This window comes from Carcharodon carcharias, chromosome 19, assembly GCF_017639515.1.
Source record: "Carcharodon carcharias isolate sCarCar2 chromosome 19, sCarCar2.pri, whole genome shotgun sequence".
NCBI lineage: Eukaryota > Metazoa > Chordata > Chondrichthyes > Lamniformes > Lamnidae > Carcharodon > Carcharodon carcharias.
This window is the reverse complement of record NC_054485.1, coordinates 53,017,688-53,045,246: the sequence shown is the minus strand read 5'-3', so window position 1 is coordinate 53,045,246 and position 27,559 is coordinate 53,017,688. Positions and strand designations below refer to the sequence as shown.

The 27,559-nt window shown below is 39.9% G+C and overlaps 1 protein-coding gene across 2 annotated transcripts in view; it reads right to left on the bottom strand.

The window, feature by feature from the left end:
- The window catches only part of LOC121291361 (protein tyrosine phosphatase type IVA 2-like), a 99,849-nt gene extending 72,625 nt beyond the window's left edge, over positions 1 to 27,224 (bottom strand). Inside the window, exon 1 of one of the 2 annotated variants that reach the window (XM_041212431.1) lies at positions 26,984 to 27,224. The gene's annotated coding sequence lies outside the window, so the exon portion shown is untranslated. The remainder of the gene's footprint in view (positions 1 to 26,983) is intronic. The other variant, XM_041212430.1, reaches the window with a different exon arrangement.
- Positions 27,225 to 27,559: the final 335 nt, after the last annotated feature.

Genomic DNA, 27,559 nt, shown 5'->3' with positions numbered 1-27,559 from the left:
TGATAGCCCTGTGAAGCATCTAGGGACTTTGTATTTGTTGTGTATTTAACATAATAAAAGTTGCTGTTAGGGAATGATCATTTGAAGGATGCCATGCACAGGGACCCATTATGGTGGTGTGAAGGGCAGAACACATCACTACAGATAAGTCCATGAGGTTATCTTGTACACTATTTATCTGTCAGCTAACAAGTGCACAAGGTTACTCCAGTTGTGCCTCTGCTCTCCCCACATCCTGTTAGAAACATGTGGAGTTGGTAATCTGTTGCAATCTAATTTGACTACTCTCTGATCAAATGATGAGATTCAGGTGAGTCATCATAGTTTCAAAACCTGCTGTATGCAGGCAGAGTTTGATTGATTCTTGGTGGACAAAGGAGCCAAAGGATATAAGGGTAAATGGCGAAGTGGAGTTGAGGCCACAACCAGATCAATCACAATCTTATCAAATGGTAGAGCAGGTTTGAAGGGGTCCTACACCACTTCCTAATTTGTATGCTCATGTGTATGTACAAAGGCATTTGCAAGGGAAAATGAATGACTGCTTTTGGTTGAATTAGTTGAAGTTAGCATCTGTACTTGGGCTGGTGCAACTTAGCAGCCAACACACTGGACTTAGCAACATAAGAGATCACGAGTTTAAGCTCAACAATAGCAAACCATCAAACCACATTCAATGATTCTGGCAATTCGTGGGCTTGTATCAGAAAATGATCATGAAAGTTGAAGCTTTTTTGTAAAAACTCAACTGGTTCACGAATGTCCTTCAGGGAAAAAAACCTGCCACTGCAAAGTCACACTATGTGGCTAACTCTAGCGATCTTAGGGCAACTGATACTGCCTTACCAATGGCATACACTGGTATTCCAAGAAACATTCCAAGAACAAACAGCAAAATTCGTTGTCAGTCATTCCTATTTGAAGAAAAAACATGTGTAATGAGTTTCATTTATGAAACACAACTTGATCCAAGAGCTACAAGAAATGAGAATGCTCTCATTAGCAAAATGCCTTGCTATCAAGTCCAAGGTCTAAAAATTGAATGAGTCATCACTTCTACGTAACAAACAAATCATGGGATTCACCTGTAAACATCAAGGTGTTCCTATTCTGTCGTCATTTATAAGAGTAATTACATTGTCATTTCAATGTAAATAAAAACTTAAAATATTACATCATTATTGGTGCAAATATATTGAATTTCACACCAGCATCACTTTGAACACAGCCCTGCTCGCACATCTACCCAAAGAAGTGCACAAAGCTCTGCTCAATGGCCAGCCATCTAAACTCACATCACGAAGGCATCAAATTGTATTCATATGGCATCTTCAATGTAGGAAAGCATCCCAAGGCACCTCACACAAGTGTAATAAAAAAAAATGACAAAGCAAAAAGAGATATTAGGCTAGTGGGAAACACTTGGTCAAAAATGTAAATTCTAAGGAGGGTCTTAAAGAAAAAGAAAAGGCAGAGAAGTCTCAGGGAGCTTTAGGAGGATTGCAGAGCTAGAAGAGGTTAAAGATTGGGAGTGCAATTCCATGGAGGCATCGGAACGCTGGAATAACAATTTTAAATTTGAGACATAGATTAGCCAGCGTTGTTGTGCTGAAACTGTAGGGCCTGGCACAGGTCAGAATATGAAAAGCAAAATTCTGGTGAGTTTAAGTTTGTGCAGGACAGGAGACGGAAGGCTGCACAAGATAGTTCTCGAATAGAGAGTCTAGAGACAACAAAAACTTAAATGAGGGTTCCTACAGAAAGTGGGATAAGGCAGGAGTAGAAATGGGCAATATTACTTCTACAATCTTATGGCGAGCTGCCAAAGCTTGTGGAATTGTACCCAGCAGAAGTCACAATCATGGTCAGAGGAGGAAAGAAAGCCCATATAAACTTTACGTTTCTAGTCCCACTTTTTCATTAATAAACTGTGAAAAGGAAAACACTTCTGCAAGATTTGGAGCATGCTGTACAAAGCTTTGACCTCAATTAATCCATAGTTTTGAGGCAGGTCTAAAAGCAAAAATAAAAGTAGAATGTCCATTTGAGAAACCAACTCAAGAAGCCATGGCTTAATTTAGTTAGTTCACGGAACAAAGTTCTATGAGGTTAGAAATAAACAGTTTCAACTATTACCAACCAACACTGGTGCTTTCATACATTCAGATGAACTATTTAAGGAACATTGGCAGCCTCATAATTTAACTTTGTATATTATTTACTTAGTTTGCATAGTCAAATATGCAAAACCCAACTGGTGATACAGCTACACCACGTTACAGATCAGATATAAAGTTTAAGAAGTTATCGGAAAATGTTAAAACTTTGCTGCAAGAATTGCACCAGAGTTTATACCGTAACAAATGTTACATTTTACCACAGTGTAATCTTTTCTCTATGACCAGTACGGCAGCTAAGAATGATGATTTTGGCAAAGGCAATTTCAGGGACACTGGCAGAAAAGAAATCCAAAATTAATAATGCTTTTTTTTTAAGCAAAGTTTGAATTTTTAATTTCATAAAGGAGTTTTGTGCCATATATTTGGCCCAAATGCCATTTTAAGTGTTGTTGGGTTTAGCATTTGCCAACAACAGTATCCCTTTTAATTTTTTGGGTGAAATTGGTGCTTTTAGGATGTCTATGCTGTAAAGCATAATATTTATCCACTTGTATCAGCTTCTGTCAATATCAAGCACTCAGCAGTTCATGCACAGTAACACCAGGAGCAGAGCAAAACTCCTCTTGCTTTGCGCCAATTGCTATTTGCACACTTCAGGATTCATTCTGCAGTACTGGTTCTGGGTACCAGGCACTATAAAGGTTGCATGGTTTATAATGTGGGGAAATCACACAAACGCAAGTGGTTCACAACTTCTACAATACCAATGGCTGGGGTGAAGCCCATTTAAGTCAGCAAACAAAAACATAACTGTCTCCATTATTGTGTTAATGCTGCTGTTCAAAGCAGCACTACTGTCAGAGGTGGCTGCAGAAACCATCTCCCTCAGCAGTACAGATGACCTGCAAGAAGAGTATTGCTGCCATTTTTAGACTGCCAACTGACTAACAGTGGGGAATGCTGATTTTTCTGAAAACTAGTGACAAATCCAGCACTGACCCTCCAACTTCCAACACAACTGCCCCTACTGGAACAATCAATTCTGTCACACTTTGTAACTTCCGGTAGAGTCAAGTTATGTATGGCTTTGTGCCACAGGCTCTCAGCCACAATGAGCAGCTCGGTCAGTTAATTTAACTTTCATTCTAGACTCCAAGTCTAGGTATCAAAAGATGAAACAGCCCTGTGCCACCTGACAGGGCTACCCACTCACTTCAAGATGCATTAAGAAAAGACTGTGTGTGAAATGAGGTTGTGTCATCTCAATCCAAGTACCAGCACCACAGATAGCATAAGATTGTTCCCAACACAAACTGCCACTCTCATTCAAAAAGATCTCAGGATTATGAATGAAGTGGACAAAAATAGGCACAGTTACATTGCAACTGACTGTGTTCCTCCTGACCTCAACATTATTTGATGTCAATGCTGCATAATTAAAATTATATTCTATTTGTCAACACTTGATGAACACATTTAGGAAACAGTTCTTTTATCTAAAAACGATTGGACATTTTAGTTGCCTGACATTATTTGTTCAAGGGGTGAGATCTTCACTGGCTAGGCCAGCATTTATTGCCCATCCCTAATTGCCATTGAGAAGGTGGTAGTGAGCCGCCTTCTTGAACCACTGCAGCCCATGTGGTGTAGATACACCCTCAGTGCTGCTAGGGAGTCCCAGGATTTTGTCCCAGCAACAGTGAAGGAACAGCAATATGTTCCAAGCCAGGATGATGTGTGACTTGGGGGGGGGGGGGGGGGGGGGGGGGACTTGGAGATGGTGGTGTTCCCGTGTGTCTGCTGCCCTTGTCCTTCTAGGTGGCAGAAGTCATGGGTTTGGAAGGTGGTGTTGAAGGATCCTTGGTGAGTTGCTGCAGTGCATCTTGCAGATGGTACACATTACTGCCAATGTGCATCAGTGGTTGAGGGAGTGAATGTTTAAGGAGGTGGATAGGGTGCCAATCAAATGGGCTGCTTGACCCTGGGTGGTGTTGAGCTTCTTGACCCTGGGTGGTGTTGAGCTTCTTGAGTGTTGTTGTAGCTGTGCTCATCCAGGCAAGTGGAGTGTATTCCACCACACTCCTGACTTGAGCCTTGTAGATGATCTGCAGGCTTTGGGCAGTTAAGAGGCAAGTTCCTTTCCACAGAATTCCAAATCTCTGGCCTGCTGTTGCAGCCACAGTATTTATATGGCTGGTCCAGTTCAGTTTCTGGTGAATGGTAACCCCCAGGATGTTGATAGTGGGGGATTCAACAATGGTAATGCCATTAATGTTGAGGGGAGGTGGTTAGATTCTCCCTTTTCAGAGATGGTCATTGCCTGGCACTTGTGTGGTGCGAATGTTACTTGCTACTTATCAGCCCAAGTGACTGATTCCAAAATGGTGTCCTGGAATGCTGCTAGAAAAAAATTTAAGAAAATTAAAATATTCAAATAATTACAATTTGGTTCTAAATATTTAAGTAAAATCAGGGGCATTTAACTGTTAAGTTTCAGTGACAATGGCTCATTGTTACTTTGGTATTGCACTGGTAACCATCTGGCCTGTCAATCAGAACATCGCTGTGCTATTGCACATTGCAGATCAGAGCTAGCAGGGCTTAACCAATTAAGGTCACATTCTTGATGACAGAGCTTCATGTAGGAGCAAACACTGCTAAAAACAATACATTAAAACATTAATATTAGACTGTAAAATAAATTATTTGGCATGGACATAATGATTCAATATGAATACAAAAAATGTTGTCATTAACATTTCCCATGAAATGATGGAATTTACTTCAAAACAGTCAAATGAATTTAAAAAGTTTACCAAAATTTTGACTGCACAAAATTCAAGTACCATTGAACTATGCAGCAAAATAAATTACATCCTCAGTCTGCAGGCAAGGGTGTTCACTCACTACTCACCCAAAAATAAAGCCACAGAAACCAAAACCCAGCCCAACGGCAAAAAATGCACCTGGCACCAACATTCTCTCCAATTGTTTTTGGAGTGTGCAGGCAATTTAAGTGTGCAAGCACATTAAACATTTTTACATGACTGCAGTAACTTGAAGGGTCCAACTAGTTAGTGCTCAGCACACATGGGAGCTATCAGGTTGCTGTGCAATGGTGCAGATTCAAGGGAACGTTCCAGGGTACCCCATTAATGTCCACAAGACAAACCCAGAACCAATCTCACTAGTCTACACCATAAAGATCAATTAATCTCCCTTGGGCCCCCTTGGGGGGGGGAATCAAAATGGTAAGTGCCCAAGAAGGGAGGGCAGCCAACCCTCCAGGATTGGCCTGGAGTCTCCAGGAATTGAAAGTCAACCTCCGGGACATTGCTGTGTACCCCTGGCAAAAAATCATCAGGACTTTAAATTTTTTTCTTTTTGTCATTTTCATTGAACATTTCTCTTTGCCAGATATAGAAGTATTGAAAATTGGGGAAAAGGACTGTTTGGCTGACAATCAAGCATCATTCAGTTGAGTAATGAGTCCTTTTGCTTTCCAATTGGCATAAAAAAGCGGTACATCACAAGGACAGATTTTTGGACGAATAGCTGGAGCACGGGGGGCAAGTCATGTGATGAAACCTCCAGCAATACATTTAGTTACAGTTGGAACCCTACAGCCAACTGGTCAAAGGAGTGAGAAGTGGTGGGATGATTCAAAGTTTAAACAAAATGAGGCTCATGCACAAAATGCAGGAACCCTCTCCTTTCCCAAACTTATGAACAAGTTTATTTTGTAACTATTACGGAGGGTCCCAGCCAGAAGCAAAACTGGGAATAGTTTGCAAACAGACTTCCAGGCCAACCAGCTGCCAATCATGGATACCTTGTATAAGATTTGTTACGAGTGTTAATCGAGCATTCCTGAGGGAATCTACAACCTGGGGGATGAGATCCAATCCGAAGTTTAATATTAAAGTATATTTAAAGTATCAATGCTGTCAGTAAAGTATTTCCAGCAATTTTAGCAGATGAACTAATTTCAATTATTTCTGTATTGAGGCCGTACAGCAGAGTTTGCATTCGTGCCCATTATTCCCCATGTAGAAAGTTTCCTGTTCGTTGCAATCTTTCATCAAGAAAAAATGAGAGCAAAATGGTGTCTTTAAACATTAAACATAATCTTCAAACAGGCCATACGGTGCCTACAGCATGTTATCAAGTTGTCAAAAGCTACTAACATTTCTATATGCTGTAAAGCAGACAAAAGTCCAGTTATAATGAAAATGTGTAAAGATCAAGGAAACCAAGAAGAAATGATAGCCCAAGAGCTTTTTTCCCTTGGCTTTGGTAACAATAATTCCTTGGCTCTTGGTTCAAAGCAAACTACTCAGTGGCTGCACACTAAATCCAACACATGCTGCTGGTGAGTCATTTCCCGTTTTTACTAACTAGGCCATTGAAGTAGCACCGTGATATAATCTCCAACAGTATCACACCCACTCTTATGCAAGGTCATTGTGCGTGTAAAAATCGTATTTCTAATGGAAAGTTTAACTCAATGCACTTAATTTAGAGGATTCAAGCAGTAGCTATCACTGGAGTACTACAACTGGAAAGGTTCAAAAGTATGCACCAGGGGTCAGAAAGTAACCGTTGGAATTCTAGGCAGCTTCAATTGTGTCCTTCAACTTGCCTTTCAACTATAGAATTTTCAAGAAACCACTAATGCAGCTGTCAAATGACTCAGAGGTTTGAGTTTCCATCTCTCAGTGTTAGTATATGGAAAGGCACCTGGATGTGGTGACAGCTGACGCAGCAGAGGCATAATAGAGGTACCACATTTGGACAGATCCCTTGGGTTAAGAAAGTGGGAGAGAAGTGAAGAAGCCCCCAAATCTGTTATGGTTCTTCCTCCTTTTTGACATACACGACTGATGCTACAGTCATTGGGGTGGAAGGCAGGCGAGAACATGTTTAAGGTTTGCTTGTGATGTTGTGCATATTTGGTAAACAGTCAAGGTTTACACATAATTAATGACTACTCAAAAACCATCAAGAGACCAATCACTCTCCAATGAAGGAACATGTGATGGTGGCATTTTATATGTTCCTTTCTTAGAAAAAACTGACGCCAATATTTATATCTTAGCATCAGAAGAGTATCTCAAATCTAGCCTGGGCTCAACTACACACTTAAGCAATTGTTCAGTAAAAATATGTAAATACATATACAGCTCTCTTCCCTTCTTGCCTCATAATGGTGTTCTATACTTTAATCTGTCACAAATTAACTGCATATATGATGCAATAGAGGGCATCCATCTAATGTGCAAAACACATTATATATGACTCTGAAGTTTTCCAATTGAGATTTGACCAGTGCAGTTAATGGAGAAGACAAATACCTTATCATACATCTATGCAAACTAAATGAGTATGACTGCTTGTACTTGAATTTAACCCATGTGTTTGTATTAAAACTCAATGCCATACAAAAAAAAAAGTAACTAGAGAAACTGCAGGAAGCTGTCCCCGTGGTTCAGCCAGTTTGATCAGATCAGGGCTTCAAGTCAAACCAGGGCCATAATCTTCCAATTATCAAACTACGTGTCAAAAAATACCACTTCTAATTAGTCAAGGTGAACATGTTGGCCTTCCAAATATGGAACAGCTAAATTTTAACTCTGGATGTCAAGATGGACGTCCAGATAGAAAGTCATAGGGTACTTGATTAAAGCACATGTTGTATTCCTAAGAGACAGCTCTTCCAAAAGATCTGGAGCTCCAATAACATCTACCCAGGCTCTGAGATCATTGAATAAAAGTTCAATGATGAGGGTCAGGCTCATTGCTTAAATTAAATCACAATGCAATAGAAGGCAAATTCACATCCGACCTTCTCTAACTCTCGATTATTCTGGCCTTTAAGAGCTTAGAAATCTGCTCAATTTAGCTCAGACCAACAGCACACACATTTCTATGCCACCCCTCAAACACAACCATTTGATGGCTTCAAACATTTAAACTTTAAGTGCTTTTCACATTGATGTAAAATGGGGAGCTTTCAGAAACTGGAGTCAAGTCAAATTTACTCAGCATCCCCATTTTATTTTAAAGCATTACAGTCTCTGGTGGCATCAAGACACTGAAAGAGGTGGGTTTTCATGCTACTCCTTGTGGAGTATAAGCATGTCTCCTCTTTATCCTGGCAGCCACTTCTTCAGCCAATGGGAAAAGTACAACAGCCAGAACTAAGCATAAGCAACTTAAATATAACTATGCATACTGAAGCACGGGCATTTACTGCTCCTTTAATACAGAATCTCTCAAAGTAACTGTAGTGGATCCCACAGCACAAACTGCCACATTCAATATTACCAAACTGTTTTTTGAAGTGGTATGACAAAATAAACAGCATAAAAACCCTATTGACCCTTGTTCCAAAGAGTGGTCATTTTGGGCTTGAAGCGTTAACTCTGTTTCTCTCTCCACAGGTACTGCCAGGTCTGCTGAGTTTTTCCAACACTGTATCTACTGCTATTGACCCTATTATTCATTGTAGAAGCTAGAAATTAATCTCCCGCGTGGCCTGCGCCCAATGTGACTTCTTCACTAAATGTTAGAAATAAACATGTACAAAGCAGAATACAAGTGAGCAATACCTGCACAAGGTGACGGGTTATGTCAGCATTTATATCCCTGTGGTACAAAGGAAGGGCAAGAAATAAGAACCACACAAAACACACTTTACACTAGCATCCTCAACTTTAATGAGAAAAATTAAATTTAACAAACAAGAGCCTGGAGTAAACTAAAGGTATGCGGCTTCATCTGCATTTTTAAAAGGACAGTAGTAACTTACTTTAAAGGTTAATTCACCTTGGAATTATGAATTAGCTTTTAATAGGAGGGCTTTGTTTATCCCCTACTAATATGGAATGCAGTGGTTAAAAAGTGTTGACCACTCCACCCATCAACTTGCCACAGGTGCTATTCACTTATTTCTCATACGTTTTAAATGTAACAGATGATTGACAATCATCACTGCTGAGATAAAACTCAAATGGATCCTGAAAGCAAATCAGAACACTGCCATAAAACCCATGCTTTATATAAAAAATGACTATTTATTGAGCTAAAGCCACCAGACAAGCACAAATGCTGAACAATGTATTTAAAGAATGACAAACAGCAGCTAAGATAGCTGAATGTTTGTATAACTGCACCCTACAAACTTCAAAGCCATTAAAGCAGAGCCAGGCTGCCGTGAAGGACCCATTGGAGACAATCACTTTAGAGGAATGTGAATGGCCTATCTCCTGACCCATTCACAAAACATCCAAACAGCACCTGTGCATTCAGCTGGGTGTGGAACAAGCCATTAGATGCAATCAATTTGACAATAGACCTCAGCTGAGAAGGGAACTCTTCCAATCATAATCTAATCATGTCTAAACCATGGACTTGGCATCAACTTGCTATGACCATGCTTGAGAAACTGGTCAGTTGTAGAGAGTGGATCATGTGATAAGCCAACTAACCTTTTGTGTCTTGAGAAACTGCTTTTCTCCAGGTCAGAGAACAGAAGAGAAGCAGAAGCAGGTCACTGAATGGGTTTCTCTCTCTCTCCATCCATCCTGCAAGCTTGAGCCCTGCTTGTTGTAAACCATCCGCACACCACAGGCAGTGTTTTTAAGAATCAATCCAGCAGCTGCTGACTCCAGAAGCAAAGATATAAGTCGTCCATTAACATCTTTAAATTGTCTTGACACAGAATCTAGAAAGACCATTGATCCCAATCTGAAACCATCTAAGTCATTAATCTTCAAGATCTGTATACAGCTGACTTTTTTTGAATTCTTAGCTACTTAATCTATCCAACTCCTTTGTAACTTACTCGTGTGCATTGTGAGAGCTCTTGAATGCATGCGTGTAAGGGAGTTGGAGCGTTTTTTAAAATTATTTTTGTTTATATCGGGTGTTAAGTATTATACTTTCAAAATCTTACAAGAAAACCCATGTGTGTCTTTTACAGTCATAGCACTTATAAACACTCCTTGAATTGCCAAGCAAATTCTTTTAAAACACCTGTTGCAGTCAATCGAGGAGTGGGAAAAAAGAGGGGAGCCACTCTATCGCTTCCCACCTGACTATAATAAATACCAAATGCCTTTAAAGCTCATATTTGGAGTTTAATTTAACTTGTGGACATGAAAACAAATACTGGATCTGAGCAATTTGTTAGAGTTCAACTTTTCTCAATCTAATTGCAGCTTTTATGAATCAATAATTTTATTTGTAAACTCATCAGTCACCAACACAGATTTATCTCAGTAAATAAATAGGTATAAAAATCAATGGTTTCCCTTTGTAAATAATTTGTATCAGTGCAAGCTTCAATTGGAACTACTGCAAACTTTACAACTGAACCAATACTTTCACATAGAAACAGAATTACTAGCAATTAAAATGACAATGTTTAAAAAACTGTTATGACACTAAATTGTGATGTATACTTTGCTCAACAAAACCACTAGCCAAGACTGAAGTACAATGATGAGAAACAGTTTGATGGGAAAATAGCCAAAAATTACAAAACATAGGAAGTTTCCCTCAATACTTGCCATGAGGCATTGTGCTGCTTAATAAATAAGCACACACTGCTGAACAGTAATACATCTTTCCAGCTTGAAAATTGGACAATTATTCCAACTGGCATTAAATAATTGTATTTACCTCCCAACATGGAGATTAACAGCTCAGGTCCCTGGGCCAACTGTCATTTGTCTCAGCTGGATGAGATGTGAAAGTTCAAATGTAAATTTCTGCATTGAAGAGATAGCACTAAATAGCTTCTGGGACAGAGAAGGGTAAACAGAGGGAAAAGAAAGAGCAATGGAATACAAACATAGCCCTGATCGCTGTTTGATTATTTCAACAATCACGGACAGTATTTAACAGTGGTGACAGCAATAGATAAATAGAAACCTGTATGATTCCATCATATTCTGCATGAATCAGTACTCAGGTTTCAAAATTCAGTAGGTATGATGCTTAAACTAGTTGTAACCCTAAGAAGGGAGTGAAAGTGAGATGTCCAGCCATAAAACATTCTAATCTCAATTCCAGATATAACCATATTATAAAATCTCAGCAGGATTTGGAATAAATCTAGCCAGCTACCTAAGGTTTTAAAAGTTTACAAATCCAAATTATTTTGGCAAATGTCTACCAAACTCCAACCATGCTTTTCAAATGAACAAGATTAATTCATATTTTTTATATCCCTGTTGGTTAGCTACAGAGAATAGATAAAAAATTAATTTTCATTATTTATGGTCCATTGGAATTCCTACAATTTTTGGATTATATTTGTAAGAACAGTTCCCTTTCCAATTTTTCAGGCACAAAAAACATCCCTACTCTTCATAGGAGTTAAAATTGGCTTGCATCAGTACCATCACACACTACAAGATGACATGTATGCCTGTGTGATCTGCAGCATTAATATCATGCAACATTTGTTATTATCTCACTAATGTAATACCTGCAGATCCCTGGACACAATTATTAGTGCCAAGTTCTTGAAGTATTTACTTGAGGCAAGTTTTCATAATTGTGGTATTTATCCTTCCTCTGCATTCCTAAGAGTATCCTTTTAAAGGGATTAAGTAGGCTAGCAAACCAGATGTTTCAAACAACATTTGTATTCTAAGTTGATTTCTCTTTTTTGTACTGGAATTCCTGAATAAGGGGTGACATAAGTGAGTTTGCTTTTCTTCCCCTCCAGTCTTTATCTAAATATTAAAATAGGAACCCCCTCACCCAAAGTAACTAATTCAAGATTCACTTCGAGAAGAACTCAAGCATGACATTCCTGGAAAGTTGTGTTTTCCTGACTGAAAATCTACTGTGAGGGATGGAACAGCTCCAACATTTTCCAGCCAGTATCAGTATTAAGTACTCTGAGTCAGGGTTGCACCAGTGACAATCCACTTTCCCTAATCAGTCATCTTGGTAGCCTATTTGAGTAAGATAGCAAAATATTGTCAAATTTTGTGCAGCATGTGTTATGGTTCAATGATCATGAGGAACTGGGTTAAGACTGTGCAATTTACATTCAAGGTCCAAATGAAAACACCTTTATAAAAAAATGTATCTATAAATACTAAAAGTAGATAAAGACCAGATAAGTTAAAAATTATTTATTCATGATCTAATAATAAAACTCTTTCCACTTGTCACCAAGCTAGAGAGATAAGATCACTAACAGAAAGAAGGGAGGTTGTAAAAGTTCTCTATTTATTAACACATTTTCTACTAGAAACAAGTGGTGGAACCAGTATATGTAACTTTCAAATATTTATTTGTGTTTTTAAAAGATAAATTTGAAGCTATGGAGAAAAGGTAGGGGTATGCGACCAAATAGATACTGCTTCATACAGCCAGCAGAAATCAAAGTGGGATTGTCATTTAGCTTCACTGTCCCTTTATTTTATTAGTTTATAGACTCATTTATGTTTACATCACAGAAGGAAGTCATTCGGCCCTTCGTGTCCATGCCAGTCAACAAAGATCTGACTACACTAATCCCATTTTCCAGCACTTAGCCCATAGCCTTGGAGGGGCAAGTGAATATCTACATACTTCTTAAATGTTACAAGAGTTTCTGACTCAACCATCCTTTCAGGTAGTCAGTTCAAGATTCCCACCACACTCTGGGTTAAAAATTTCTCAACTCCCCTCTTAGCCTTCTAGCTCTCAACTTAAATCTATACCCCCTGGTTATTGACACCTCTACTAATGGAAAAAGTGCCTTCCTATCCACCCTATCAATCTTATACATTTCTATCAGGTCCCCCCTCAAGGTTTTTTTACTCGTTTTTAGTTGCAATGTGCTAAATATAATCCGATTTTCTCCAAATTTTTCCTTTTTGTGGGCCCACAATTTGTTGCTGATTTCCTGTTTTTGATGCTACAAAAATCGGGATTAAAAAAAGATCAGCAATAAAAACTGGTTTTTAAACCATCTTTATGAATAAAAGATCTAGATGCATGGAACGTTTACTGAGGACCCCCACCACAGACAAACAAGTACTTGAATAGAGGTTAGACGGCTAGACATTTTGTATTTTATTATACCATTTAGTATTGAGTTGCTCTTTAGCTTCAAGTGACTTGCCAGTAGAATGCAGTAAGTTAAGGAAGCTGTGCTGAATGGTGTAACTGAACAGTTAAAAAAATCATCCCAGGTATGTTATTAAACAAAAAGTACCAAAATGCTTGATTACTTGCCCAGCAGACAACAGCAAGCCTGGTATAATATTAAACTATGCAGATCAGAAGGTCTCTGGTTCAGTAGCCTGTCAGTGTCAAGTTAACCTCCCTGAGATGAACCTATGGCTAGCCAAGGTCCTTGGTAGGGAAAAAAAAGAGAAGCTTTCCTGATGGAAAGTGCATTTGTGTCAACGTCAGGCAAGGACACATCAGGCTCAGCTGTGTTTTTCCTTCCACTAACAAATAGCCTACCATCACACTCAGTGTAGGCTCACACAAAGTTTGGCCAAATGAGAGAGGCAGCAGAGAGAACTTCATAACTGGGAGATTACTCTCCAGTAAGAATCAGCACTTACAGGGTATTAAAAAAAAATCTAAGAAAACATTTTCCCAAAAAAGGCGTTTGATCTCAATTAATGCTGGTTATTGTCTTTTGGTTAGACGTGTAATACACAAACACCAAAAGAAAAGCACTGTTTACAAAGGTGAGGGCAATAACTTTTACAAAATCCTGCACACAGCTTAATGTTGTCCAGAACAAACCTTAATTGTGAAGGATTGTGGATTTCAAAGCATCTCATGGCACAAGGCACAAAGGCAGCTATTTGGCCCATTATGCCTGTACAGACTCTGAAAGAGCTTATCAGTCCCAATTCCCTGTTCTTCCCCTTGGTCCTGAATCCAATTCCTTTTCAAAGTTACCACTGAATCTGTTTCCACCAACAGTTCAGGCAATGTATTCAAGATCATAACTCACTGCATAAACAAAGTTCTCATTTCAACCCTGGCCTTTTTCGCCAATTACCGTTAGTCACTGTCCTCTGGTTACCAAGCTTTCTGCCAGTGGAAGATTTCTTCTTGTTTACATTACACCCCATCTTCCTTAGTCTCTCCACATGGTAGCATTCTAGTTTCTTCAAAGCCTCCAGCTAAAGCCAAACTAGTGATTAATCAAAGTTCATCCTTGCTTTCATAAAGTCCAGGATCCCATATGTCTTTTTAATTGCTTGCTCAACCTGCCCTGCCTTCTTCAACGATGCGTGCACATATACCCCAGGTGTCTACTCTTGCATCCCCCCCACCCCTTTGGATCTTATCCATTATTTTTCACTGCCTCTCATTACTCATACCAAAATGTATCACTTCAACTATCTTTGGCTCCTTCCTATTTCTCACCTACATGCTGCCCCTTGGCAACATCAGGCATGGTGTTAGTTTTCACAAGGACACTGATTGATTTGACAGCAGCTCTAGCTCACCACCACCTCTTGTGACTCCTCTGTTGCTCCTAAATTATCAGACTGTTTATCTGACAGCGAGTGCTGGATACGGACAGAAGCCAATGTTTTTTGGCCACACTCCAAACTCCACTCCCTAGCTACCAACTCCAGCCCCCTGTCTGGCAACAATCTGAGATTAATCTAATCTTGTTCTCAAATTTGGAGTCATACTTGATCCTGAAATGAGCTTCTGACCTCATATTCATGCCACCACAAATACTGCCTATTTCCTTCCACCTGCATAACATCATTTAACTTTGCCCCTCTCAGCTCATCTGCTGCTGAAACCCTTATTCACACCTTCATCACCTCTAGACTCAACTGCTCCAACACACTCCTGGCTGATTCCCCACTTTCAATCCCCCATAAATTAAAGGTCATTGAAAACTCTGCTTTCTGTGCCTGAACTCACACCAAGGCCCATTCCCCTATCACCCCTGTGCTCGCTGACATACACTTACTACCATTCAAGCAAATTCTTGATTTTAAAATTCTCATCCTTGTTTAAAATTCCTCCCTGACCTTGCCCGTCTCTACGTCTGTAATCTCCTCCAGCCCACAACCATCCGAGATATATGCGCTCCTCTCATTCTGGCCTCTTGGGCATTTCCAATTATAATTGCTCCACCATTGGTGGCTGGGCCTTCAGATGCCTTGGTACCAAGCTCTGGGATTCCCTCCCTATAACTCTCTGCTTCACTTTAAGATACTTCTAAAAACCTACCTCTTTGACCAGGTTTTTGGTCATCATACTTTAGCTTGGTGTATGCCACCAACCTACTTGTGCCCTAGTGAAGTCTACCCTCACAGCTGACATTACTTCCAAGATTTGTCTCCTTGGCAAATTTTAAAATTGTGCTCTGCACACCCAATTCTAGGTCAATCATATTTATCATGAAAAACAGTAGTACTATTATCGAACCTTAGGGAACACCACTGAATAGATTCCCCAGATAGAAAACCAACCATTCAGTATTCTGCTTCCTGTCACTCAGCCAATTTCATGTCCATGTTGCCCCTTTCCCTTTTATTCCACGGGCTTCAACTATGTTGACAAGATTATGCAGCACTTTATCAAACATCTTTGGGAAGTCTATATACAAATAGTCATCTGGTGGTGTAGAACTTGAGCATTGATGAATGAGAGAGATATGTCTAAGCTTTTCATCTTGCACTCATCAGGGCACTTGCAAGAATACCAATATAATTGTTATTTCCCCCCTTATTGTGGCAGTCATGCATGTCCTGATGAGTGCAAGACGAAAAGTTTAGACATGTCTCTTTTTTCAGCAATACTCATGTCTATATACAGAGCCACATTACCCTCACCCGCTACCTCAAAAAATTCAATCACATTAGTGAAACTGCTATGAATGCAAGGTTTTATAAAATGATTAGGTTTTGGGCTGTCTCTTTAATTCCAGATTAAATAGAGGAACGAAGAGGGTCATGTGATCTGATTCGAATTCTGGCTGACGACAAGCCTGGGTGGCTTGGTTACCATGGCGGCAGGGCAGAGGGTCAAAGTTGAGACTTACTGGGAGGAAGGTGCAAAATGTTTACACCTGAAAATAAATGCAAGAACAGCTGAGCTGACTGTGGACAGACTTTTGGTCTCTCGAGCTTTTGAAGAGAGAGAAGGGGCACACAGAGACAAAAGACTGAAGCTGGTGTTATCAACTGAGTTGAGAAGGCTGTGAGCCCTCAGCGAATTACCAGACTGAATGCGGGATGGTCTCTCAAAGAGATGCCTCCCGTGGCAATCTAAAGACCCTAGAAGGTTTACCTTGAAGCCAAGAGAAATCACCAGAGTCGGCTTTACTGGTAGTCGGTTTGGAAATTCTCAAAAAATCAAGGGAAGCGCCTTTCAATGGTCACTTGACATTACAACTCAGTGAAACAGGGTGACATGAATCTATTGGAAGCTGGGAGTGACTGTGAACTGTTTCCCATAAAGACTAATCCTTTGGAGAGTATGTTGTAATGTATGCAGTTTGGAGCTATTGATCACGTTAAAATGTTAATAACATTAAAACATTATTAAGGGCTTTTTTGTAGTTCAGAACACTAGTTGCCTACTAGATAATGTTTACATGATGTTGGTTTTAGCTTGCTTGTTATGGTAAAAAGTCTTAAAACTTAATCTTATACAATTCCTTTTAAATTGGTCACTGGGAATTCAAATATTTCTTTTTTTTTTTAAAAAAAAGTTACTGGTCTCTACAGGGATCGTAACAAACATTATTTGCCTTTAACAAATCTCTGCTGGCTTTCCTTAATTAATCTAAACTCGTCCAAGTGTCTCTTAATTTTGACCAGATTACTGTTTCTAAAAGCTTTCCCACTATTGAAGTTAAACTAGTGGGCCAGGAAAATGCCTGGATGTATCCATGGATCTTTCTGCTGTAAACACCCACAGGAATTCAACCCCATAACTTTTACTTCGTCTTTAGCAAATATAATCCGCAAACCCCAAAAATGTGAAATAAAGCATACAATTCATATGATCCTATTTCCTGTCTCTTCAATTCCAGATAAAATGTACATTTCAGTGGTGCTGACTGAATGCCAACAAGCATGGAATGAGGGAATCCAAAAAAAATTTAATTAAGTGCTATGATAATTCATGGAATTTTAAAAAAAAAGACAGGAACAAGCTCAAACCATAAATGTCTATTCAGATATGGAGCAAAGCCTAAAAGTTCTAAGACAGCTCATTGCTCAAACTAAGTCATATTCTGCATTTATTTTAATAAAAAAAAGCTTCAAAGACATGTTATTTCATTACCATAGTCTATTTGCATCAACTCTCTGAAATTTGCTCATTTACAAAGATCACAGTGGCTGTCATGCGTACATAACTGAGGTCACCTTAGTTGGCGAACGTATTTTTGTTTTACCTTATGTAAGGACAAATCTGATGATTCTGCTCCACCAAAATTATTGCCTTTTGATGAAGCAACTAATGCATTCACAACCGAGCTGAACGTTTTCATATACAGGCATTATGTAATGTGCACTGGAGCTGTATAATAGTATTCCATAATAGGAACATTGTAGTCATGTTAGATTTAATATTTTAGTTTTAAAATCTTTCTGTCCTATCAAGTAAAAAGCTGATGTCAAACTCAGCACATACCTGACAAAATGTTACCAAAAACATTGTCAGCTTCATTCTCACATCTTTTTGAAGAAGCCAGAGCTCGCTTGCCCTAAATCACAGCTACTGTACACAGTTTACCATTTAATCTCTGATCAGATGGGCCCAGCTTTCAATCCCAAATCTGTTTATATAAACAGACCAGCGACTGGTTAATTATCAGTCCTGTAAGCAGACAACAGCTCCATGTGGTTCTGAATAAAGACGAGGTAACAAGCAAAGCCAAAATCATTTAAAAAATCTTCCAACATTCTTAATAGATGAAGATGTAACTTCTAAAATTGCAAACTACATTCTAAAAAGAAACTAAAACCTTTGTTACAATGTTAGACTAAGTGTCGGACAAGCAAGTTGAATCTTATGCTTTAATTAGGTCACGATTCCTCCACCAGAACATAATTATAAAGAGCGCACAATCTCTATTGAAGAGTGTTACAGCTCAGCACCATTAAACAGACATCTACGCCCAGTTCTCTCAACTTGAAAACGCTAAAGCAAAATCACTTGATGTTATCTTTGTTAGAAACAGTTCTTCAGGAACTCCATCACCCTTCATCTCATCAAAAAAATAATCCTTTTCAGAGCCTAAACTCAATAGGACGAAAATCCCCCTTTGACTCCCAGCTTGGTTTTCTCCTCTGTGCTCATGTCAACATGTATTAGATAAAATATCTTCTTCATGATAACAATAACATTCTTTAAAAACTTAGTCCACAGCAGTCAGATTAAGAAGTTTTTATTGGTAACTGTTTATATTTGCACACCTTCACCCATTTATCCCCTGCCCCAAATGAAGACCACAATCGGGTCTTAATTCCCCATGTATAACAGCACTGGAAAATTGGCTCATTGTGATCTTGTTGCCTCTGATGCTGCCAATAAGGATGGAGGAAGTCCTTGAACAGTCGCCCACATCCCGAGTCCTTGCCTAAGTAATAATCCAACATCTCTGTTGCATTAGTTCTTCATTGTGCCTCCCTCATACTGAGAAATCATTTCCACCTTTGCACTATTTCATACAGCCACCAACCCTGCATTTTTCTTCTTGTTTCTCTTTCTTTTGGGTGGCAGGAGTTCATGATTCTGCCATAACACCTCCTCTAGACACATCTTTTGTTCCTTTATTTGTCCTATTACCACTCCCTTTGGTCTTGTGCCATCAACCCTGGTCATTTAATCCCCTTCCTTTCACCCTATGACAGACATTCACGTTTACCTTTTTACTCATTCTCCCCCCATTCACTTACTTAAAACCATCTTTTAACTTTTCCCAGTTCTTATGCTAGTTCATTGACCTAAAAGATGAGTTCTCTCTCTCTCCATAAATGCTGCACATTTCCAGCATTTTCTGTTTCTATTATTAACAAAGTTATCCATATTAATTGTTTAAAGACAATTTAATTGCAATCTTTTTATCTAAAAATGTACCTAGTTAATCAAATATTGATATCCACTATACCATTTAATATAGTATTTACAGCAATCAGATATGCTATGTGATAGGAATGCAATGAAACACGCAGTAAATAGAGTTGTATAACAGGCTACAAGCCTCTAGGACAGCCTGAAGAATAGCTCCTGTTTGGTTAAAAACAGTGTCCCAATAAATTAGAAACTAGAATATTTATAACACTTTATAATAAGCTTATGGAGATCAACTTACAAAAGATTTGAGCAGCTCCCAGCGCAGCCTCATTTATGAACTTGCACTGACGCTATTTTTATAGACCTTGAACTCTGAACAGGTTTGATTATCCACCTGCAATGCATTTGTTAATTGGTGTCAAGTGATGTGAAGGGGCCAAGGCCTAATGCAAAGGTTTATTTACAAGAATCTTTATAGGGCTACGTAAGTGATTACTTATCTATATGCAGGCGACTAATTGAGAACATTTTCATTCTGGTCACAGATGTTTAATGCCTCTCAGCTAAAATATTATTTGGCTGGAAAAGTTAGTTTCAAACACAGACATCAGGACACGACGAAGTCATTTTTCAGACCCCATTCATTTAACTACATTTTTTTTTAATTCCCATTCTCATTTTCAAAAACTCTTCTTGGCCTCATTCCTCCCCATCTCTGGTATTGAGCCCTATAGCACTCAAAGATATGCGTTCCTCTAATACTGGCATCTTAAGCATCCTCGATTTTAATTACTCCACCATTCGCTGGCAAGCCTACGACTGCATCGGCCCAAGCTTGGAAATTTCCTCCCTAAACCTGTCCACCCCATTACCTAGTTTGCCTCTGCTTTAAGAGGCACATAACCTGACTGATTAAGCCTTTGGTCATCTGCCCTGATACTATTTACATGCCTCCATGACATATTTTGTCTAATGTCCCTATGAAGCATCTCAGGATATTTTATTAAGTTGAAGGTACTATATAAATACAAGATGTTGTCATTGTTAAAAGAAACACAAATGCTAAGGAATTACTGAACATTTTCTAACTCTACGCATTTAATTTTTAAACCTCCAAAAACAATGACATTTTAGGTGTTTAAGTTTGCCAATAAACTAACTTAAATCTTCCAGATAATGGACTTTTAAAAGTGTCTTCAATAAAGACTTATCTTACAGAATACCATCTAATCTAACTCATTCCGTTTGACATAACAAACAAGTAAAAATCACAATTTTGCCGAATGCAGGCTTTTTTCTCGTACTGAACATGTTAATCTGCTATCCAAAGACATGACAAAGCTGCATAGGCAACAAGCGTTTTAAAAGCTGCCTTTACTTCCTGGTAGTCGGGCACAAAAGTTTGAAGAGGCTCACTGAATACTTGAAAGCAAATCTTTTATGAATCTACAAGATAGCATACATTCTTGCCAGAAATGAATCTGTACAGTTACTATCAGATGGCGTGGTAAAGTTCCAAACCTTCCACACACAAGCTAAGGCAGACTGAGCCAGTGAAAGATGAGGGTTCCAAAGTTAGTCATTCCTCGTTAACCACTCCACAACTGTAGCTAACATTGTGCAGACAATTAATATTTAAACCTGAGCATCATCGTGGTTCCCTAAAAATTTAGAATGGCAATGGCGCCTCAGCCTTCACTAACAAGCACAATGCATGGTTAGGTTCCAAAATATTATTTGATTCTTGAAAGCTGTGCTTCTGAACCTGGTGCTCTAAGCTAAATCGTTAATTGGAAGCATGGGCAAAGATGTCATCCTGATGTAAGTGGTCCGTTGGCTTTGTCAGTATTTCAGTTGCAACCTAGATGTCCATTTAATTGAACAATTTATCCATGTCCCATTTTCATTGTCTCTTCACTAGATAAAGCTGGGTGGGATGTTACTCCAAAATAGCAGTAAAACACTTGAGATGAAAAGAATCAGTTGCTTCTATCTTCCTCATCAAAGATCTACTGTGATTATGCTAGAACCTACCATAAAATGCTAATGGCAGCACTGCAGAGCCACATGAATGTCAGCAAGGTGATCCATTGGAAAACACCTCCAACACATCAGCAGATAGCAAGTGGTCTGTTTAAGAGCAACAGGGTTGGTTCCTGCTTCCTCCGGGATTCATAAGAAACCAATAATTTTCATCATTTACCAGCTTCACGATGAAACCAGCTCCCTATTCCTTCTAGGAAATAAACCATTATTAGCACCTCTGCAAAAAAAGAACGCATATTAATAGATCATTTTATAGTTATAGGCCACTCCTGCAAGGTATTTTACCTTTTCCTACAATGCATTTCCTTCATTTAAGTTATAGCCTGATGAAAACATACTACAAACATAACAATGAACACAATTAATGCAAATAGGTTATTACAAGGAAGCTTAATTACATAATGTCCTATCCATTATTAAAAATGCACCATCATATTTGAACTGATATACAGACTTTCAGTCCCTCTCACCTCCCACTCACAAAATGTATGGCCAAAAGATATACCTCATCACATCATTTAACCCTTAAAAGCTATTTCATCCACAAAAGTTTTATCGATTCCACTTCAAAATAACACCAATCTTTCAGTAATTGATTGGCCCAATGAAAGCCTTTGTCTACCATCTGGAAAAACTTAATTTGCACAACAAACTTCAAAACAGCTTGTGGGTTGTCAATTTTTCAGCAGAATGTTTTGAAACAAGGAGCTTTTAAATCATAACCTCTCCCTGAAACACACTGAATCCTGATCTACATTCCATGTCTCATATAGAATTAAGCCTGTACTCCCCATCCCCTTAAGTGCCAACACACAATTCCAGTTCTCTTCCAACCCACTAAAGAATGACCAGTACTAAAATACTTCAACTTAGATAAAGATTTTTTCAGTTCCCGTACACATCCTTCCATTATTTTTTCTGTTTATATGTTATTGTATTGAAAAATCCATTATTGACAGCTCACTCCCTCTTTCCTCTAAGGAAACCAGAAGCTTTGTAATAGAATGCATCAGAAGCCAATGCACAAAACAATGAAAGATTATTTTCTTACCATAACTTATAAATTAGTGTTACAAAAGTATAATAATTTTCATAATATTCTGGTTTGTTATAAAGTAGGTTTCTGAGTGTAATGAGTGTGGGTGTAGATGGTTCTGTTAAAGGGGGTGTGTTACAGGGAGTCAGGTTAATTAGGAATTTTAGGGTTTGTTATAGTATTAAGTAATTGTTGTCCTATGTATGTGCTTGAAATCTTTTATTTTGTTAATAAATATTTTAATTTAAGTTTCAAAATCTCTAAAGGTCTTGATGGACTTATTACTTCTGGATTCAAAGTACACAACTGCTTGTAATAAATACAAATTGTGAAACCGTTGTGATAACGTGACCAAGTTTCCCTTGTGGATTTGGTCCACCTGGCACACATCATCTGTCATGTCACAACATTAGAAGATAAAAGTTTGAATCGTGACAAATTCGAAATTTTCCTGTTTCAACTATATCTCTACAATCCCAGAAATTCTAGCCAAAAGCAGGTTATTCAATCCATTAGCAACTGACAAGGGCCACTGAGTTAATAAATCTAGCCAGTAGGATTGCAGGCAAGTATCCTGTTTAATGTTGCAGGTGATCATCACAATATAGTAGATTTTAAAAACATTTTCCTCTCAATAAAGAGCACTTGTAATTAAAATCACTGGGTGGAGGAGCATGCTAAAGCAGGGAAGTGCCCACCAACAGGTCAGTAATTCCCCAACCCAAGCCTCGCCATACAGAGAAGTTCCAGTTACCTGTCATTGTTAACCTTCTGAACACGAGTAACTTGCCATTAACTTGGACATTTCCAAAGCCACTGACTGAATCCAACATTGTGCATTTCAACACAAGTGAACACAGATGTCCATCCAACAATATTACACTCAGAGCTCCCTTCTTTCAACCAGTTTTGCTCTACGTGTTGTTAATAGTTTATCCTCTAACTCTTGTCACAGGAGTTCCTCAGATCTCAGGGAGATAATTGCTTGCCCAAGCCTCTTAAATGCATAAGGTGTGCAGGCTTAAGACAGAGATACTATTATTCGTGTCTCTATTTTCAGTTATAGATTGACATCCAGGGTGAACACGGAGAAAAAGGAATCATAGTACTAAACTTTCATGTGGCCAGTTTTCTCCGAGAATACTCATACTGCTGATGCCAATATTCTCTCAGTCAGTATGTTTTGGGATGACGTTCTTAATTCAAGATCGTCAGCTCCTCCCAATGCTACTTCAATCACTGGTCAATATGGAACTGGCTCTTCGCCCTAGTGTCATAGCTCAAGTTGCACGCTTTAGACAAGTTTGGAACAACAAAATCCTTATACTGCTGAGACATTTAAAAATAAGATATGGTTTGAAACTTCGCCTGCTCACTTTATTGAAATTCCACAAATATTAAATATGAAGGGTTGAAAGCAGAAAATGGAGTTACCGGCATGTACAGCCAATGTCAGGAAGTGCAGCAGTACGTGTTATCAATCAGAGGTGGGTTACTGTCCCTCCCACTTCCAGATCTCACAAAACAAATTTGCATAATAATGGAACTTTATGTAGGCAGAGGATAGACTTGTTATTTTTAAGCATTTCCTGCTTTGTACAATTCATTCAGCCATTTAAACGGTTTTGCTTCTAGTCCCCAAGCCTCTAGACATTGATCCAAAAATATACTTTTAATATTTACCATGGGATTAATTTAACCTGCAACACCAAGACTCAATGGGATTCCAAGTATTAAAGTTTTAAAAACATTTAAAATATGCAGCCTCACCAATAACAGGGAAATAATCCCAACTTGTTCTTCAGATTTAAGGGTAGCTGCAACTACTTAAATCAAGAATGCAATTTAGAATTTGTATCCTTCATTGATTACGTTCCCATTTAAATGTAAGCAGTTTACAACGGAGTCAAAAGAAAATGCTTCCACCAAACATGCTATCAGTTTAGTTTATTTCAACAACATTTTGAACAAATTGGAGCACTGAAAGCCATAGCAGCAGTGTGACATGGTACACATGTTTTACTTTATATGACAAAAGTGAAAGTCATAAAACATCACATCATACCATATTTCTCCTGCATTGTCACATTGCCATTATAACTATCAGGTTTATTCCACCTTGGTAATTGATGGCCAGATTAAAAAAATAAGATTGCATGAAGGGAAGAGAGATTCTCAATGTTGCAAATAGTCTGACTTTAGTCATGAGTCACTGGATTTCATTTACTGACCACGCTTCGTAAGCAACTGCACATTTTTGTCTGATAAACTTACAATATCAACCTCAATCACTAATCTTCCTGTGCAAATGCAATTTCACACTAACATACAGCATATGATCATTGACAATTGCTCAACGATAAGGCTAAATAAGCTCAGCTTACAATATACAAAGTTTACTCTATACGCTGCAAAAGAAAAATAAGGACAGCAATGTAACCTTGGGATACAGATTAGAACTGTGACTACACTTCAAAGTAGTTGGCTGTAAAGTCCTTTAGGTGCTATAAAAACACAAGGCTTCCTTTAGATCACAAGTGCTTTTTGATAACATTCCATAAACTCATCTGAACCACGTATTGCTTTGCAACCACCCTGAACTTTTATTTACACTCTTCAATTTAAATCTCAGGAAAAAGCAACATTTTGTATTATTTCTGAAGTAGCCTCCATTGAGCATAAAATCCTGTTTTTACTTCTCTGCAATTCTTGTTTCCCTGTCTGCCATCTTTGTTTCTGTAGATTCAGGTGTGTACTATTTGACAGAGAGACCATCCAACAATTCGTTCCAGCAGGCAGGCCTCAACGTGAAATCCTGGACAATGAGTACAGTCAAGGCTAAATGCCATAGCCACATTATCTAAAAGGAACCAGGGCTGCAGAGTGACTAGAAGCACCAGGTGGTATCAAGGATCTTTCTGATCTATATGGCTCAGTGACATAAAATGCAATAAAATGCACTGCAGCTCACAGGTTTTACCCACATCGAATGCATAGTCTCTTAAAACATTGCAAGCCAGAATTTATATTATCTCTGGGATTGCAGACATTTACTTTTCACAATACAACAGTTTCTGCAATGAGGCAGAGTACAACAACCATGAGTATCTTCAAGTGTATTAAATTTCAGTATGCAAATCATACTGACATCAGTTCAAACAAGTTTCGAGCCTAAAAATATTTTGATCTCCATAATATTGAGGCAGGTCAAAGGAAAGGTCAGGAGATTACACCATCATTACATCTTTGGAATATATAGTAAAATATTTTCCAAAGTTTAAAATGGCATAGTACTTTTTAAAATTAGTTTCTGTCTCCACTTTAACATTAACTTCCACATGACAAATTTAGCCACATTTCTACTCCAAATCAGCTCTCAACACTTCTTTCTACTTTTCCCTTATATCAGCATGTTCTCACTGTGGAGCTGTCCTTTCCCTTTCATGCTATCCGAGGCTAAAATTTTGCCTTGACACACACTATTCATTTCCCAGAAATTATTTTCCTTCTCTATTCTGGGTCATTATTCAGAGAACGTGCTTCCCCCTACAAAGTTCTTGTCTGACACTTTACATGCTTCAGGATCTCACTAGTCACATGCTTTCTCGCTCTCACTCAAAAGCATGACCTTGACCTTATACTACTTCCTTCCAACATTCTAATACAAAACCCTATTCCTGTCCCATGCATTAAGATGTTCTTGGTAGAAGATTTGCTCCATGAAGTAGGCCCAGCAAAATTATAAGCCCACTCTTTAAAGACATACTTACAATTTTATTACACCAAGTTTAGAGGAAACCCATTCAGTCCATGTGTGAATCTCTCTTCCTCTCCACCCAGCCTCACCACATACTTCCTGCTCACATACACCTCATGTTCTTCTCCCCAATACAGACATCACACACATGCAGGCCCCCAGGCACATGGGAAACTAGCACCGTAGAAGTCGCCTGATACAACAATAAGGTTGAGTAATCGTAGCAACTAATCTTTATCAATTGGACTCAGACACGAGGTGAGGTAACTTCTAAGAATGACGAGTTTTGGAAACCATAGATCTAAAAGTCATCAGTTCCTGCCAAGCATGTTACACTGTACCTAGAATTTTCTTCCCCATAATCGCTGATCTAGTCCGGGAGAGTCATATTGGGACTCGAAACCTTAACTCTGTTGCTTTCTCCACGCCTGCAGAGTTTTTCCAGCACTTTGTTGTTCTCTGATCTAGTCAGTCAATGTGCCCCCGGTTCGAGTCCCTTCCCAACTCCTCCTCGCCTCTCACCAGCCACAAATATTGCTTAAGCGCTAACTAACCCACATCCTTTTCCTTCTCCGTGGCCAAGCCGCAGTTTGTGATCACTAAGTAACTAACTGACTCCCCTGGCAAAGCAGGGATCAACTCCAGCGACCTGTTGTGTGGGGCCGGTGCCTCCCTCCCGCCCTCCTTGGGGCCTCCCAGCCGCGCTCTCCCAAAGCCTCTCCCTCCCTCAGCCGGGCCCAGGCTCCCGGGACACCCACTCACTCGACACCTCCCCCAGGACTCAGCTCCTCAGGCAGCTTGAGGAACACTCACCGTCCCTGTCCGACCCGACCCTCCCTCCCTCCCTCCGCCTGTCCCGGTAGCCGGTAACTCGGGGCTGGGTCCCCGGACTGACTGACCGGCACCCACACACCGAGAGCGTGCGAGGCTCCGGACAAACGGCGGATCCTCCTCCGCCCCCTAATCTTCGGCCACAAACCCTACGATACTCACAGTAACCAGCCCGGTCATTGAAAATTGCTGAACACAGTGCGGTTCCGAGCAGCGAGTCCCACGGCGGCCGCCTCGCACACACACTCTCACCGTCTCAGGGAGACTGGCTGCTCCCAGAACAAGCAGCGGCCCGAGTTCTCCCGAACCTCGCCGAGCCCTCCCGGCCCGAGTCCTCCCGAACAGCGCCGAGCCGTCCCGATTCCTCCCGAAATGCGCCGAGCCGTCCTGAGTTCTCCCGAACCCCGCCGGGTCCCCCCGGCCCGGCCCCGCCCCCCCCGTAGCCGGGTCCCCCGCATCGCCGCCCCCCCGTGGCCAGGTTCCCCCGGCCCCGCCCCCCCCGTCGCCGAGACCCCCGGCCCCGCCCCCCCGTCGCCGAGTCCCCCCGGCCCCGCCCCCCCGTCGCCGTCCCCCCCGGCCCCGCCCCCCCAGCGCCGAGTCCCCCCAGGCCCCGCCTCCCCGTCGCCGAGTCCCGACCCCGACCCCCGGCGCCGTGTCCCGCCCGGCCCCGCTCCCCCGTCGCCGAGTCCCGCTCCCGCTCCCCCGTCGCTGAGTCCCGCCTGGCCCTGCCGACGAGTT